The following is an 11,647-nucleotide window of genomic DNA, read 5'->3' on the forward strand; positions in this document are numbered from 1 at the left end:
CTGCAAGTCTTTTGTGGAAGATGTTGCCCGCCTGAGAGACCCCTCAGAAAGAAAAGGCCCTGGGGGATCCAGCTGGTAGGTGGAAGGGAAAAAGCCAGTCGTTCTGGAGGACTAGAACCTTCCCCAGCATCCTTGCCTGGTTGATGCAACCTCCCTTTTTGCTTCCCCGCCCTTATGTCCCCGTTAAGCTCTCTGATTCCGTCTTTATAATAATGACCCCTTGCCGCAGCTAAGGAGCTCTCAGCGGGGAGATGCTCTAATCGAAAAGACTGGGAGGAGCCAGAGGATATCTGTTACAGCCGTTATTTCCTACTCAGGATCCTATTTTGCATCTTAACTTGAAGCCCATATTGAGCCTAGAGGGAGGGGCCCTGAAATCCGCAGTGGGAAATTCATTAAAACCAAGTCCATGGTTACTTGGGCCGATCAAAGTGAAACACTGCCACCACGTGGCTGCTCTCGGTCATCACAGCTCTGCTTTCACCGGGTTAAACACAGAGGGCGGGATGGAGCTGCAGGTGTGCATGGCTCTTGCCTTCTTGAAACTATGCTATTTATATTCATGGAAGTACAGGCACCTGATACAAAGCTCATAAGTTCCAAATGCTCCGCAATGGAACGTTAATCTCCCCACCTTGGCCCCAGAGGTATTACTGAGGATTTCTTGCTTAGCCTGCGGACGTGCACTTAAGCGCGCGCGCACGCGCGCACACACACACACACATAAGCCTCCTTTCAGCACCAATGCTGTTATGCTTGCCTGTGTGTTCACTGCTATATCTATGGTGCATTGAAGACACTCGAAATAAACATGAGCCCTGTCTATGCCTTGGTTTCTTCACCTCCTATATCTCATGCACAGTCAATTGCTAAAATCCCATCTCTCACAGATAGAGCAGGAGAAACCAGCAGATAACAGATAAAAGACATGATTTTAACCAAATGCCCATCCCAGCCAACCCAAAATCAACTCAGACCACCCACAGTGGAACAACTCTTAGAAATGCCCTACCCCAATTTTATCATCTTACAGATGAGAAATCGGAGAGAGGGAGAGGACTTCCCAAAGTCACACAGTGGTTGCCTTCTGGGCTCCTGTGGATCCAACCAAATGCTTAGTTGGGGGTCTCTACATGGTCTTAAGACACGCCCTCCGTCTCACCAGCACCGCCCTCTATTCCCATATGCTCCGTACTGACCTTCCTCCCACCGTTTCCCAGAAATCTTGGCTGAGTCCTCAGCATCCAAGGCCTGCTGCTAAATGCTGCAACCCTAAGGCCTTCCTGGTCCTCAGCAGCCCTGAGCACCAGCCCGTGCGGTGAGCCGGGCCAAATTAGCCTCAGCTGTCCTAACAGTCCAGGTGACCCTGCAGCGTGAGAAATTTAGGCAGGATGGACACAAAGACCTTTTAATGGGCAAAAGCGTTACAGTTCTGAACGGGGTGGCTCAGGGAACTAACAGAACCTCCCCTGAAGATCTTTACAATTGATTTAAGTTACAAAAGAATGCTGTGTGTAATAATGAATCTGTGATGCCATAAAACCCGAGGGAAAACACATAATAAGAGAGCCTGAGACTCTCTTTCCAACATGCACTGATTGTATGCATTTTCCTATGCATGTTTTATCCATTCATATAAATAGCATACGTTACACACCTATTTGGGTGAACTATATGTGCCGTACTTTACACGGGTTTTACCACAACACTAACTCAAAGTTATCAGACAAAATATTTACATTTCTATTTCATGAAGAAATGAACCCAAATATTAGTAGGGGTGTTTTTTTTAATTGATAGTTTCATAAATATTGGGTCCATTGCAAGTTTTGGCTTTTTGGGTTGTTATATAATGGATCATTTTTAAATCAACCAAAGAATTATCCATTTTTTATTATGTGAAAATGGAAGTAATGCTAGTTGGCAGCATTTGATTTTAAGGAATCTCGAACCATTGTGTTTTAGAAAAATGGAAAAGCCTGAGCATGTACAAGGAAGAAATTTAGGACTGTGGGATGTTAGAGCTGGTATCTGAGATGTGAAACCCCAGCGTAACATTTGTAAGATGGGGAAACTGAGGCACGGGTTGCTGAAGTGACTTGCTCAGGGCTCCTCACTCCTGTCTCACAGTGTCTCTGGGTTCTCAATCCCTCGCAGCATCTCCCTGACTGTGAAATCCCAGAGCATCATCTACTCCCTCGAAGCCTCAGTTCCCATCAGTAATATGAGGAGTTTGGACAAGAGGATGTCTATGATGCGACAATCTCCAAAAACAAACCTCCCGTCCTCATACAACTAAACATTAAACACGCATGAGTCTGCGTACACGTACCTGCAACATCACCTGTAAAACAGAAACCAGCCACAGCCCCGTGGCACTTGTTTTCAGCAGGGCCCCTCCCATCCCACACACTGTTTCCCATCAGCAGGCTGCAGTTGTAACGCAATTTCCTCCACAGCTGTCCCTGGCCCACCCCGCTTCCCACCAACAGGACCGGGTTAGGGCTAAGGGGCATGATTCTCTGTAGCAGGCTGGGTCATCCTTCTCAAGTAACTTGCTTCTGGAGATATTTTGGAAATACTTTCTGAAGCCTCTGATGTCAAGTAGAGAGACTAGCCCATCATGTGGATCCCAGCTGCTTCCATCAGAGGGCAAGAGGGATCCCATGGCTCAGAAAGGACTCAAGGCGCTGGCATGCCACAGGGCAGGTCCTAGCCCCCACAGGGTCAATGTCCTCTTTTCTCCTGTGACGGCCAGAAAGGTTTGGGGGAAGTTTAACCTCTGCCTAAGCCTGTCTGTGATATGGATACCTGGTAAGCTCCCAAGGAGGAACGGGTGTGTGTGTTACCAGCTTCCTGGCCTGCTACATGTGAGCAAACAGCCCTAAGTAACTCTGAGAGAGCCCGTTCCTTCTCACTCTCAGCAGCTGAAGTGCCTTCCTCCCAGCTTCCACCACCTCCCTCCACCAACTCCCCGCCCCCCCCCCCCCCCCCCGCACTCCACCCCCTGCACATGCACATCTTTCTCCCAGGTATGACTACCAGCCCCATCTTCTGGTATTTCTGTTTAAGTTGCCAATAAACAGCTGAGAGCCTTAAATACCTGAATCAGTGCCTGATGACAGGGGTTTCTAGAAACAACCGGCAAAGATGAATGGGTGCTTCAGGCGGAGCCCACCTCCTGTCAGCCCCGCCAGGGCTATCGAAGGCCTCCAGTTTCCCTGCAAAAACAGGTACTTCGAGGTACTGAGTCCTTCCCAAGTTCTGAACGAGCCCACAGAATGTTGCCGTAAGTGGATGGCCATCCAGGAGGTGGAAAACAGGAGGACGTGTTCCACCAAGCCTGGGCCTGCAGAGCGTGAGGGTGTGGCACCAGCCCGCTTAGCTCCCAGCCTGGGCCCTGGCCCGCGGAGTGCACCTTCCAGGGGAGGCGCCAACTTCGCTCTGCACAAAACTGGCTTTTGCTCCGAAGCTACATTTCCCAGAGCTGCAGCCACCCTTTTCCCATTTATTCATCAGAAAGGGACACTTCATCCCAAAATGTAAACACAGAGGCCAGCAGGGGCCCTCACTCCCTGGAGCCCTCCTTCCCCCAAACCCCAGTTGTGCCCCACCCCACCCCTCTGCAGCCCTCACGGAGCACTTTCTCTCCTTTTTTCTTTTGTTGAATATACTGGGGTGACATTGGCTCACAAAACCATACAGGTTTCAAGTGTACAGCTCAGCAGAACATCACCCGCACACTGCATCGTGTGCCCATCGCCCCAAGCGAAGCGTCTTTTCGTCCCCATACGTAGGTACCTCGTGGCGTTGTGCAAATTAAGCAAAGGTATACCTGCACCACGCTCAGAGCAATGCCTAGCACATACTAAGTATTAGTCCCAGGGCTATATATATGTGTCATTTAAAATTATTCTTCACCTGGGAAGGTTGGTCGGCATTTGAAGACCCCTCGTCAGGAATCCATGCTCCAGAGGTGTTCAATTCGCAATAATCAGAAGACTGCAATCATCAATCCTCCCTCCTGTTCAAGGAAAACCATGCACCAGCTCATGAAAGGTAGAGGAGTGCTTGCTTCACGTTTTACAGTGACTGGAGCGTTTCCCAGGAAGCCCGCCTGACCCTCACCTGACGCCCACGGTCTGTCACAGCAGATCTGGCCAACAACCCACAGTAAGGTTGCAGGGAGTTTTAGCCCTATAAGCTTAGAAGCTAACCTGCAGAAATTGGTAAGTTGTTCTGACTGCATGGCCTGGTAGGAAAGTGACCAATGCTGTTGCAGTTTTCCTGTGCTGTAGAAAATTAGCCATGTGCCTGACCTGGCCATCCTATTGGGCACCCACTTCCCCAAGGACCTCACAAACCCCTCTCCTTCAAATGCTCAGCACCTGCGCTGTGGGCTCCCTGCTGGCTCCTTCATTACAGAGTTAAATCAAACCTGATGCCCAGCTTCTATCAATGCTTAAGAGAATTATGTTCTTAACACTCCAAAGGGAGCCAATCTGTGTCAGGGGTTCATGATTTCACATAAGAGATGTCTGAAATGTTTTTATGGATGAAAAAGTGCCACCCAAGAAATGTGATTGGCACAGTGTTTCTCAGCCTTTTTTTTTATATTATTGTCCCCTTTAACCAATCTTCCCCTGATCATCCCCCTGTCATGAAAGTTTAGTATAACAGATACACTGTGTATCTGTTTATATACTGTGGCCCTTTGGAGGGCCCCAACCATTGTAATAGCTAATAGTTTTTCACACTGCCTTCGAGAACCCATGTGTTCTTGCCCTGGCTGGTGTGCTCAATGGATAGAACTTCAGCCCACGCCCCGAAGGGTCTCGGGTTCAATTCTCGGTCAAGGACATGTACCTCGGTTGCAAGTTTAATCCCCAGTCCTAGTCAGGGATCGTGTGGGAGGCAACAATCAATGGGAGAGAAACATAGCGATGTTTCTCCTTCTCTGTCTCTCTCCATCCCTCCCACTCTCTCTAAAAATCAATGGGAAAACATCCTTGGGCGAGGATTCACAAAAACAAAAGAACCCATGTATTCTCAATGGGAGTATATGGCCCACAAGGGGAATTTCAAGCTCTACCCTTTAACCTATTTGATCTTGAGGAAGTGACTTCCTTTTCTCATAGGGCAGTTGTGGGGCATAGGGGCTTAGGGGTTGGGGAATCATGGGGATCACTCTTCCCTGGTGGATCTGTCTGGACAAAGTAATTAGACTCTAACCCCCTTTCCTCCAACACCATTCTATTCGTCTACATGTACATACACCCATCCCACCCAGCTTTAGTGTTTTGTTTTTTGGGGGGTTGGGGTTTTTGGCAGGAGGGGGTTGGTTTTTGTTCGGGGGGGGTTGGTTTTGTTGGGGTTTTTTGGGGGGGTTGGCCCTGGGGGTCACAATGCCTCAAAGCTCTCCTTTTATTTTTCTCTATTAAAAGTATTGCCAACTAGAAATTGCTTGTTGTCTATTTCAATTTAACTCCATGCTCCTTACAAATGTGGAGCTAGAAGAGGACCCCAGTGGCCTCTCCAGTGACCCAGCTTCTGTGTGCACTCCCCGTAACCCACTCTGGGAGTGAGAACTTCCGTGGGAGACACCATTTCTGTCCCACAGGGGAACGCACCAGAAAGACTGGAAGACCTTCTACTAAAATAATACTTCTATTTAATACTTCTACTAAGATGATAATGGTAGTGATTGAAGTCACCACATCAATGATAATCCTCACAGAACTTGGTCAAAGTTACTTAAAAGTCCTGTGATTCTGTCCTTAACATGTAAGATATTTTCTCACTCCAGATTCAGAGCCCCTGACTTCCCAGGGCTAGAAGGACTGGAGTCTCGCTGGGTCCAGGTCCCCTCTCTGCAGAGCCCTGGCTAGCACGAGACTTAAAGGTGAAACCATCTCAGGGAAGGCTCCTAGCCTGGAAATGGAAGGGCAGGCCTGGAAAATGTGACAAGTGGTATCTGCAGAACAAAGGAGGAATGCAGCTCCTTGCTTATGCCCAGGTCATCAGAGGCATGCCCTTTCCCTTCTAGAGATTAAATCTCTAAAATTTGACAAGGAAAGCAGGCAAGCCTGGCCAGTGTGCTCAGAGGTTGAGCGTCAACCCATGAACCAGGAGGTCATGGTTCGATTCCCTGCAGGTCATGTGCCCAGGTTACAGGCTGGATCAATCCCCAGTGTGGGGAGTGCAGGAAGCAGCCAATCAATGATTCTCTCTCATCATCGATGTTTCTATCTCTCTCTCCTCTCCCTTCCTCTCTGAAATCAATAAAAATGTGTTTAAAAAAAAAGAAAAGAAAAGCAAGCAAAAGTTTCCAACAGGCCATGAGTCAATCAATCATCCAACCAGAAAGGAGCAAGAGCATGACTAGTACAGCCAGCAGGGTGGTTTAAATGACACTGAAAAGGGAAAAGTATCTTTTCTTGACATTTCAAGCTAACCCCAGGGCAGTGGTCGGCAAACTCATTAGTCAACAGAGCCAAATATCAACAGTACAACGATTGAAATTTCTTTTGAGAGCCAAATTTTTTAAACTTAAACTTCTTCTAACGCCACTTCTTCAAAATAGACTCGCCCAGGCCGTGGTATTTGTGGAAGAGCCACACTCAGCGAGCCGCAGTTTGCCGACCACGGCCCCAGGGGAAGAGGACAAAGAAGTCCATCCTGGTTCCTCAGACCAGTCTACTTGGTTTTCTTCCCCCTTCTGTAGTCCTTCACACCTGGGCATCTTCCAAATGCTTTGCCATCCATGTGTGTCCCCCACATGATTGAATTTAAATCAGATTCACTTCAATACAGAGACTTTTCCTGAGCATCCGAGTCCACCAGTAACCTACACAGGTTTCCAGCGCAAAGAGGAAACTGGAATTGGACTTCTACAATCAGTAGAATATTCCTCCTAAGCATGAGCAAAAGAAAATATATAATGAGTGAAAAATCACAAATACTATCTAGGATCCAGTTCCAGAAAGCAAAGTTATCCCTGCCTATTTATGGCACTCACAGAAATGCACCAAATTTGTCAGCACACTTTCCCTTTGGGTGCAGCACATTCTATAAGCCTCCTCCTACTGCTGTTGAAAATGTATGTTTTTCAGCTTAAGGCTTAAATGCAGTCAATTCATGTTATTTGTGGTAGTTATGTTCTATAAATTCACCACAAACACTGAAGTAGCAAATATTAAACCATTGCTTCCACAGGAAATGTAAGTTTTTGTTTCTGTAAGTTTCAAGTCCCAAACTTTTGGTCAAATGTTCAATAAATAACTTTGTTTTATATGTATTTCTGTTTAAAGACACCTTATTTAACATTACTGTTGATTTATTAGCATTGAATGCACAGCCAACAGCACTAGAACTCATGCCTGAAGGCAGCTTATCTAACACACACATCTTCTCCATAAGGTACATCACTGCCTTCGTGCCCTTAGGGACCCTAGCTGCATTTTAGTACTGTGCTTGCGGGCCATTTTAAAAAGCGGAATCATGTGGGATATAAAACTGAAACCCGTGAACTTGAACAGCAGTGTGGTGATTACCAGAGGGAAGGGGGTTGGACGAGAAGGGGGTTCTAATATAAGGTGACAGGAGAAGATTTGACTTTGGGTGGTGGGCACATAGTGCAATATATTAGTACAGATCTTGTGACATAGAAATCCACACCTGAAACCTACATGGTCCTGTTGACCAATGTCACCCCAATCAACTTAATAACTAAATATTTAAAAATAAAATGAATGAAAAAAATAAACAAAACGAGTGTAGAAAACCTCCCTTACAGGTGTAAACAATGTAGAGCTCATTGAAACACTAAAACAAGACTTGTATCAACAGACTTTGCTGAAACATGTACAAATGTATTGATTATATGTTATGTCATAGACTAATACTTGCATTATCTATTTGAATATGTTTCAAACTTTGAAGATATACACAGGTGAATTAATGTGCAGAATGCTCATATCTTCTGTGAAGTATTTAATATACTGCCATTTACTGAAGGAGCATAGTAGAACATCCCATCTAATAAAAGAGTAATATGCAAATTGACCGTCACTCCAACACACAAGATGGCCGCCCCCATGTGATCAAAGATGGATGCCCCCATGTGGACACAAGATGGCTGCCAAGATGGCCTGCAGGGGAGGGCAGTTGGGGGGACCAGGCCTGCAGGGGAGGGCAGTTGAGGGGGACAAGGCCTGCAGGGGAGGACAGTTAGGGAAGACCAGGTCGGCAGGGGAGGGCAGTTAGGGGCGACCAGGCTGGCAAGGGAGGGCAGTTAGGGGTTACCGGGCCAGCAGGGGAGGGCAGTTGGGGGCGACCAGGCCTGCAGGGGAAGACAGTTAGGGGTGACCAGGCTGGCAGAGGAGGGCAGTTAGGGGCAATTGGGCTGGCAGGGGAGCAGTTAGGCATCCATCAGGCTGGCAGGGGAGTAGTTAGGGAGTGATTAGGTTGGCAGGCAGAAGTGGTTAGGAGCAATCAGGCAGGCAGGCAAGCGGTTGGGAGCCAGTAGTCCCAGATTGGAGAGGGTGCAGGCTCAAGACCCTCCCCACACCCCCCCCCCCGTGCACAAATTTCATTCACCAGGCCTCTAGTTCATGATATAGTAGTGGAAGTGTTAGGGGAAAAAATAGAATATTGGGGACTAGCTGTGATTATGGGACATATTAATCATGCTCTCTTAACCATGATTGCCTTGTGTTAGTTAAAGAAAGGATATTCTGACCTGGGAGTTCTACGTCTGCTCCTCCCACCCCACCCCCACCCCCAGACCTCAAGCATGAAACAACAGTGCTGCCCAAACAAAGGAGTCCCACCCCATCCTGCATAGCCTACTTCCCCATGACTGTAATCCCTATTTCCCCATGTAATCTTTGTCCTACCCTGTATAAGCAGCTGGCTTATGGGGGGCTGCAGAGCAGAGTTTTGTGGATGACCTGCTGCTCTCCCATCCTGCCAGCAGTATAGGAATAAACACTCATATATGATTCCACCCTGTCTCTGCTTCATTGGCTCAAGTAGTGACAGGCAGCATGGATCCATTGATTCTCCAGTTACAGGAGTTTCATTTAAGAACTACAGTTTGTTCTAAAAGCAGTGTTTCCAACCCTAACTGGTTTGGCTCAGTGGATAGAGCATAGGCCTGATGGATGTGTCTCTCTTTCTTTAATGTTTCTCTCTTGCTGTCTCTCCCCACCCCTTCCACTATTTCTAAAAATCAATGGAAAAATATCATCAGGATAGGATGAACAACAACGATGGTCCAAAATTAAAATGGTTTTTCTTCTGTTAAGCTGTCTTGTATCAATTTAATTATTAGATCAATCAAAGAACCTAGAAAGTGTTAGTGTAAACACATTTAAACCTGTAAAGAAGTTTTGTGAGTTTATTTGAGCCAAACTGTCGATAATTGTAGGAAGCAGAATCTCAACAGATTGGGATAGTGCTCCAGAGAATGGTGTTTTTTTCACCTATTTTTATACATTTCAATCAAAAGATAAGATGTAAGTGGGTTACATGAACTCCATTGGTGATAGATTAGAGATGCAGGAGAAAGCAAACGGGGGAGGGGGACCTCTGGGATTGGATAAAAAGTAAAATGATAGACACATACTTCTTTTACTTAGCGGGGTACAGGATAGTTAACAGTCAACAATTAACCTGATAACAATAACAATGAAGGAATTTGTGGTATCTGTCCTGGTGCCTAGGGCATTTGGTTATGCCCTGAGGGGGTCCAGAAAAAAAAGGGAAGTTACAAGTTACCCTGACATTTCAATGATATGTTATCTAGATATGTTGTCTATGTTATTGTAGATGCAAAAAGACTATAGGCTCAGGTAATAAAGATTGACCTTGTCAAAGAAGATATCAGCCTAAGACTACCCACAATAACTGCTTTTAGTTCAAGTTTTAATTTCAGACCATCCTTGTGGTTACTTTAGGTCTCTGAGTTTGCAAGACCACCATGCAGGCCTTCCCTGAGCTTGTCAGGTTAGCAGTGGCCCCTTTTGCCCACAAAGGGAAGAGAGAAATAAATAAAAATAAAAAAGTGAAATTACCAACAAATAGCACAAAAGATGCTCCAGCTAGCACAGTTTCCCCAGTAATAAAATTAAAAACAAAATTCCATAAGCTGCTGTTGAATCTTGAGTCAGTTTACTGCAGTGGTTCTCAACCAGGTGTGATTTACCTGGGAAAGGGCACTTGGCAATGTCTGGAGATATTTCCGGTTGTCACGAGGTGGGACAGAGGGGGTATTACTAGCATCTAGAGGAGAGAGGCCAGGGATGCTGTTAGCAGTGGACAATGCACAGGACAGCCCCACTACACAATTCTCCAGCCCAAACTTCCACTGATGTCAAAGTTGAGGAAGTCTGGTTTCCCTTAAAAGCACAGTTCTCCAGGAATGCGGGAGGAAAGAGACTACCGGCCGTGCATGGTGTCTGGTCACAGCCTGTGACTTCCTGCCAACTCTGAGATGGTGAGACCTGTAGCATTACTGCCTACTTGAACCCCCACAAGGCTTAATCCTGCCCTAAACCCCTGTTCCAACGACCAGACTTTTTCCTACAGTGAGATCCAATTAAACAGTATTGTTAAAACTAAAAACTAGAAACACTTTGTGCATTTGGTTGTCACAGACCTTCCACCTCAGTGGAAATAATTACACAGGACTACTTTATCCTAGTGAGGAACTAGCACCTGGTGGGGGGCAGGAATGCTGGAAGCTGGAGTGGCTTCAATATGAATATCAGGTTTTTGCTCCAGCACACTCACCCTTTCATGCTTCTGGCAGGGAGAGAGGGAAAGGAACCATTTATAACTACAAGAGAACACCCTGTTCTTCTTAACAGGCCGTGCCCTCAGGAGAAACTGCTTCACCAGAGGAGTTCTATCAGAGCCTAACTGACCCAGGGAAAGGGCAATACCCAACTCCAGCCCCCTCTGGCCTTGCATGTGAAGGAAAGGAAACACAGAACCCCAGCTCGTTCTAACCATCCTGTCCCACCTAAGGGAAGGAACACTGAGAAGCACCTGTGAAGGTCACAGTCTAGGGACACAGGGTCACTCAAAGACTGAGAGCTCATCAGAGGACAGTAGAATTCTTCCCCTCCCCCTACACCTTACCACCAAGTTACTCGAAGTCATTTATAACAGTTCCTTTTACCCACTACATCATGTCTGGCTATGAAGAAGAAAACAACAGTTTACAGAAACAGAGCATCCCTGGCTGGGTAGCTCAGTTGGTTAGAGCATCATTCTGATAGGCCAAGGTTGCAGTTTTGATCCTCAGTCAGGGCACAGACTGGGAGATAATACTTGCAAAAGACTCATCTGATAAAGGACTATTATCCAAAATATATACACACACACACACAAAAAAAAAAAACAACCCACCTCTTAAAACTCAACAATAAAAAACAAACAATCTGACTATAAATAGGCCAAAAACCTTAATAGACACCTCACCAAAGAGGATATACATTGCAAATAAGCACAGGAAAAGATGATCCATATCACATGTTATCAGAGAAATGCAAATTAAAACAATGAGATACCCAAGTACATCATGTACACGCCTATTACAATGGCAAAAATCCAGACACTGACAACATTAAATGCTGGTGAG

This window comes from Cnephaeus nilssonii (genome assembly GCF_951640355.1).
Source record: "Cnephaeus nilssonii genome assembly, chromosome: 14".
Lineage (NCBI taxonomy): Eukaryota > Metazoa > Chordata > Mammalia > Chiroptera > Vespertilionidae > Cnephaeus > Cnephaeus nilssonii.